Raw genomic sequence first — 6,867 nt, 5'->3', positions numbered from 1 at the left:
AAAAGAATCTAAGAGGTGTGCTGAAAAAGTTTGTGCAAACAACTTGTACTAGATAGTACAAGTCTTTTTCCACTCAAAAGATACCCTAATCACCTCTAAAATCACGCCACTTGTCCTCCTCTCTTTCTCCTAAAATTTGACCTAATTTTCACCACCCACAAGTGCAAAACCTAAGCAACAATGGGCTGAATATTAAAGAAAAGAACTTGGACCCAAGGAACATCAAAATTTGGACGTGAAAATAGAACAAAAAAAAATAGTATCAAAAAAAAAAATTGACCAAAAAGGACTTGTTGCTAGACTTGTGGACTTGGACCATTACCTTTGCTATTGGAGTTGGACTTGTGACATTTTTGAACCAATTGTGAGACCATAGAAGTGGCTGGACCGAATCACTAAAAGACTTAATCAAGTGAGCTTAAACACTAATCTATTCTAGTGCCTTTCTAGGTTTAATCTTTTGTGTGCTTCCTTCTTTTGATTGAGTCTTAATTTTTAGTTTGTCTTTTCTTTGGCCTCTTTTGTTTTGTCTTCATTAATTCCCTCTGAGTTTAGCCTTCCTAATTGTGCTTTTTCAGTTTTATTTTCTTGGACTCTTGCTCTTGGGTTGGTTTCATTTTGTTTGTAGGTGAAGATCCACTCTAGCAAACTTTCACACCTTTGGTGGATTTGAGTGGAGGAGTGAACCGAATCCAAACCTAGCCTTTGGAGGAAGATACACCAAAACAAAAGGAGTGTCTAAACACTTGGAGAGGACTAACAAGTTTTTTTTTTTGTGAAGGAACCCAAGTGGAGGAGTTTGAAGACTTAGACTTGTGTTTTTCATAATTTTGCTTGTTTTTTTTTTCTTCTTTTCGGCCTATTGTGTTTTTGGGCCTTGTTTCATTCTTTTGGTTTGTAATTTGGCCATTTTTAAACCTCTTCAATTTGGTTTTAGTTCGTGTAGTTGAAGGTGATTTGAAAACCTTCACCTAGGACCTCGACTAGTACATGTTTTAAGTGCTTTCCTTTTTGCATGTTTTAAGGCTTTTGGTAGTATAATTGTTTAGGTTTCTTTTAACTAGTTATTTTCGTTTTAGAAGGCCTCTTTTGCCTACTAAGGGTCCGTGCACACACACACTTTATTGTTGTGCCAAATTGTTTGTAAGAAAAGTAGAAAAGGCTTAGTGATTCTTACTTGATAGGGCTTGGTTATTAAGTGATTCTTTGTAGTCCACCTCCCCTTGAAAGTTCACTTTGTACACTTAGGCCTTTCCTACCTATCTTACACCTTGAAAACCTTTTTGTGAAAACCATTTTATCACTCACTCTTTGTGAAAACTTTTTTTCCAACCTCTTTGAAAACAATTTGTGAAAACCTTTTTCTTGATCAAAGATGAGTGATCATTCTAGTGTCCATGGTCATAATTCTCATAGTACTAGTTCTAGTGTTAGGGATGAACTTAGGCAACTCAAGGAGTACCTAAGAAAAAAAGAAGAGGAAAATATAAAAAGAGAGGAAGAATTGAAAAGAAAAGAAAAAGAGTTTGAAAGAAATAATGAAGAAATAAAAAGATTGCTTGAAAGACTAGTTGTGGGAGGAGAGGCTAGTGGTTCAAAACCAAGAGTCACTTCTCCTCAACCCTCAAGAGGAAAGGGGCATATGTATGCAAGTGTTCATGAGGAGGAAGGGCATCACACCCAACCTCTAAGTGATACCTTCATTAGTAGCCATCACAATGATGGTTACTATCAAAGACCCCCAAGGCATCATAGACATAGGGAGTCTTCCAATAGAGAACCCAACATCACTCTTCCCCCATTCCATGGCAAAGACAATGTGGAAACTTATTTGGATTGGGAAATGAAAGTAGAACAACTATTTTCTTGCCATGGAGTGAGTGAGGAGAGAAAGGTTTCTTTGGCAACCCTTAGCTTCCAAGGGTATGCCATGTATTGGTGGACCTCCTTAGAAAAAGAAAGAAGAATAAACCATGAGCCTCCAATTCAATATTGGAACGAACTCCGTAGTGCCTTGAGAAGGAGGCATATTCCTCCATACTATGACCGAGAGCTTATGGATAAGCTACAAAGATTGAAACAAGGGTCATCTAGTGTGGAAGAATATAGGCAAACTATGGAATTACTCATGATGAGGGTTGGGACAAGGGAAGAAGAGAGGACCACCATTTCAAGATTTCAAAGTGGCCTAAACCTTGAAATAAGAGACAAAGTTGAACTCTTACCCTATAGAGACTTAAATGAGCTTGTTCAACTTTGTTCTAGAGTGGAACACCAACTTAAAAGGAAACCTTTTAGAAAAGATCCCACTCTCTCTTATTCCAAGAATTTCAAGAAGGAGGGCTCCTCTTCCACACCTTTCCCTAATGACAACAACAAAGAAAAAGAAAGATCTTCTCTTAAGGCACCTTCTAAGGACACTAAAACAAGTGACATCAAGTGTTTCAAGTGTCTTGGCCGTGGGCACATTGCTTCACAATGTCCCACCAAGAAAACCATGATTTTAAGGGGCCAAGATCACTATAGTAGCCTTGATGAAGCTACTTCCTCATCTTCAAGTGATGAAGAAGAAGTTTTAGCATCCGAGGAAGAGACTTACCCATGTGAAGGAGACTTATTAATGGTAAGAAGGCTCCTTGGTAACCAATCTAGTGAGTTAGATCAATCCCAAAGAGAGAACTTGTTTCACACAAGATGCAAAGTTTTAGATAACACTTGTTCTCTCATTGTGGATAGTGGATCTAGCTGTAATTGTTGTAGTACTAGATTGGTTAACAAGCTAGCCTTGACTACTCTACCTCATCCTAAACCTTACAAGTTGCAATGGATCAATGAGGAAGGAGGGATTGTAGTTGACCAACAAGTAAATATTCCTATCTCCATTGGCAAATATAAAGATGAAATTTTATGTGATATAGTGCCATTGGATGCTAGCCATATCTTACTTGGGAGGCCTTGGCAATTTGATAAAAAAACTATGCATGATGGCTGATGTTGTGTATTTTACTCGTATTTTAGCACTTTAATTCACAAGAATTCATAGCATAATCATGCATATCTTTCATGTTTTTAATAAATTTTTATATCATTTTCCTATTTTATGCTTTTCTTGGTATGTGTTGTGTTTTCTCTAAGCAGGATCAAGATTTAAGAATTAAAGAGGAAATGCTGAGCTACAGGGAAAATCACGGCCGTGATTCTAAATCACGCCCGTGATTCACCAGAGAAAATCACGGTCGTGATTTCCAATCACACCCGTGAACGCCACTGACCCTTCATAGATGTGCTCCAGAGAAGATCACGGTCGTGATTCTCAGTCACGGCCGTGATTCACTTCGCGTCCCAGCTGTTTAAGTTTTATGTTTTTATTTTTATTTTATCTTTGTAATTTTTATCTTGGTAGTTTTACCTTTTTACCCTTTTAGGTTATAAATTAGATTAGGTTAGCCTAGAACGGGTGGGTTCGAGAGACAGTTTTCTAGTTTTTGACACTTGGAGAAGGTTGGGCGCCTGTGCCATCGACTCTAAGGTTTACTTTTCTTTTATTCTTTTCTTCTTGGAGAACTACTATGAACTCCTGTGAGTAGTTTCCCTTTTTCTGGGATCAGGGCTTAGCCTCTGAGAACCTCTTTATTAATGCACTATTCAGTTTCTTAATTTTATTCCAATTCTTGATCTGTTCTTTTATATTTTATATATGAACTTTAATATTATTGTTTTCATAATAACATTAATTAAGGATGAACTGAGAGGAGAACTTGATTATAATTATGATAAACAATTAATCTTAATTTTCATAATCATAGATAATTAGGGATGAACTGAGAGGAGAACCTAATTATCGGAACCTAAAGGAATAGACTTGAGTGTTAAATCACGAGAGTAGATTTAAGCTTTCGAGGAGCAATAGATTAACAAAGATCTTAACGGGTTTAATTGAACGTAATTACCACGAGAGTAGGGATTAATTTTAATTAAACACGTCCTCGTAGCCTGAGAAGGTGCAAGGATTAAATTAGGTTAAGACTACCTTCAAGATGGAATAGAATTAATTAATGAAAATAATAATTCAATAATGTTGGAACTCTTTGTGCGAACCCTAGATTCCCGGAAATCTCCTTATCTTATCTTAAAGTTTTATCTTATTCATTAATTGCATTACTATCTCTTTTACCATCAAATCTGATCTTATCATCTCAAAACAGAAATTCCATCTGTTTTAAAATTCAAATTAAAATACTAGTAATTCTAGGTCAAACACGTAGTCCCTGTGATTCGATATTTATTACTTGACGACAACCGTACACTTGCGGTTTTCCATACAACAAGTTTTTGGCGCCGTTGCCGGGGACTACGTCTCTTGATTTAAATTACAATTATTTTAATTCGAATTTAAAAAAAAAAAAAAATTTAAATAAATAAATAATTTTTTTTAGTGTTTACTTCTCCAATTCAGATTTCACGGGCCACTTTCTTCTTCTTTTTTTTTTTTTTTTGCAGTGCTTTAGGGTTAATGCAAAAGAGATCTCTACGTCTTGGGAAACCAACACCACTTGATCCTGAGATTGAAAGAACTCTCCTGAGAAGGAAAAGAAACCTTTCTAGAGAATTTGCCATGGCTGCACAACGAGATAATTTACCGCTTCGGGATTACTCTGCACCCATAGCTCGTGGGATACCTGGAGGGGAGACGCAAACTGGAGCTACTGTACCAGCTTCTCTGGTGAATATGCTCAAACAGAACACCTTTGGAGGACTACCATCAGAAGATCCTAATGACCACTTAGAGGGGTTCTTGGAAATCTGTGAGACCCAGCAATTTGATGATGAAGTTTCTGATGGAATGCGACTCCGCTTATTCTCACTCACCTTGAGAGATAAGGCAAAGGTGTGGCTAAGAACAGTGCCTAGAGAAAAGATAGCAACTTGGGAATTATGTGAAAGAGCTTTTCTAGAGAAATTCTTTCCTCCTTCTAAAACTAAAGAATTGAGGAAGAAAATCACTAATTTCCAACAAGGCACTGGAGAGACTATTTATGAAGCATGGGAGCGGTTCAAGGGATATCTTCAAGCATGCCCACAACATGGCTTCAACCGTTGGCTTACCATCCAATTTTTCTTTGAAGGATTGGACCAACAAAGCACCATGATATTAGACTCAGCAGCTGGAGGATCTTTCATGGGGAAACCTATTAATGACTGCATGATTATTTTGGAAAATGTAGCCTCAAATCACAGCCAATACAGTGAAAGAGAAGTCACAGCAAGGAAAGGAACTCCGGGGCGATATGAAGTGAACAATATTGAGTTACTCTTAGCAAAATTTGATACTCTTAATCAAAGGTTAGACAAGATGGAAAAAGCTAAGGTTAATTCAGTGGCTACAAATCAAGTATGTGACCTTTGTAGGGAACAAGGGCACACTGCAGTAGATTGTACCTCAATTTTTACTGGAGAAGAAGAAGATACTACTGAACAAGTGGCAGCTTCTCATAATTTCTATGACACTCCTCGAAGAGAGAAGAGTAATCCATATTCCAACACATACAACCCTGGTTGGAAGAATCATCCTAACTTTTCTTGGAAGAATAACCCAGTTCAAGGAAGTAGCAGTCAGCAACCTAATTTCCGTCCGCCCAATCACTTCATTAATGGGCAAGGAAATCCAGTACAGACACCCTCAATTGAACAAAGTGTTTCAAGATTAGAAAGCCTTATGGAGAATTTTGTCACTAATCAAAAACAGACCAATGATTCAATGGCAAATTCTATTCAAAACCTTGCTGTCAAGGTTGAGAATATTACTCTCCACAACAAGATGCTGGAAAATCAAATTGCACAGTTGATGCCTAGTTCAAGCAATTCTCCAGGTAAGTTCCCAGGTAAAACAGTTGCAAACCCAGCTGAAAATGTTAATGCTGTGACTTTAAGGAGTGGGAAGAAATTAGACGGACCTGTGTCTAATCAAAATGATAATATTGAGATTGATGAAGACGCTTCTCCTATGGTTGAAAAACCTGAAAAAGAGAGATTAGAAAAAGAAAAAGTATCTTCATCAAAGCCTCAAACTGTTTATCACCCTCCAATTCCTTTTCCTCAAAGGTTAGCAAGGACTAAACTTGATAGACAATTTGAAAAATTTTTAAATATGATCAAACAAGTGTATGTAAACATTCCATTTGTAGAAGCTCTACAACAGATGCCTACATATGCTAAATTTCTTAAGGATCTTTTAGCTAACCGAAGGAAATTGGATGATAGAGAGACTGTTACATTGATCCATCATAATTTGCCCAAAAAACTTAAGGATCCTGGTAGTTTCTCTATACCTTGTCTCATTGGAAATCTAAGGTTTGAAAAGCCTTATGTGACCTTGGGGCAAGTATCAGTTTAATGCCTTTATCAATTTGCAAGAAATTAGATATGGGAGAATTAAAGCCTACAGCAATGTCAATCCAGTTAGCAGATAGATCTATAAAATATCCCATAGGAATTTTAGAAGATGTTCCAGTTAAGATAGGTAAATTTTTAATTCCGGGAGATTTTGTTGTTTTAGAAATGGAAGAGGACAAACAAATACCAATCATACTAGGTAGACCATTTTTGGCTACAGCAGGCGTGATAGTAGATGTCAAACATGGAAAATTGTCCTTATCCATTAATGATGAAACAATGGAATTTAATATTGCTAAATCTGTTAGACAACCTTCTCTTGAAAATATTTGCTGCAGGGTTGATATATTGCCTAAAGACATGGAGGAAGAAGTCATGAGATCTATTTTGAGGGATCCCTTGGAGAATTTTCTAGTTGGAGGAAAGCACATAGATCTTGAGGGGATTCAACCTAATTATGCTTGCTTGATCGAT

General features: G+C 36.9%; 1 non-coding gene across 1 annotated transcript; it reads right to left on the bottom strand.

Annotated features, from left to right (window-relative positions):
- Positions 1 to 4,984: 4,984 nt before the first annotated feature.
- Positions 4,985 to 5,091, bottom strand: LOC145957610 (small nucleolar RNA R71). The gene has a single exon (XR_014433653.1). It is a non-coding gene; the product is annotated as a small nucleolar RNA R71 (small nucleolar RNA).
- Between the last annotated feature and the right edge of the window lie 1,776 nt (positions 5,092 to 6,867).

Source organism: Cajanus cajan, chromosome 4 (genome assembly GCF_000230855.2).
Source record: "Cajanus cajan strain Asha chromosome 4, NIPB_CcT2T_4, whole genome shotgun sequence".
NCBI lineage: Eukaryota > Viridiplantae > Streptophyta > Magnoliopsida > Fabales > Fabaceae > Cajanus > Cajanus cajan.
This window is presented reverse-complemented; position numbering and strand designations above follow the sequence as displayed.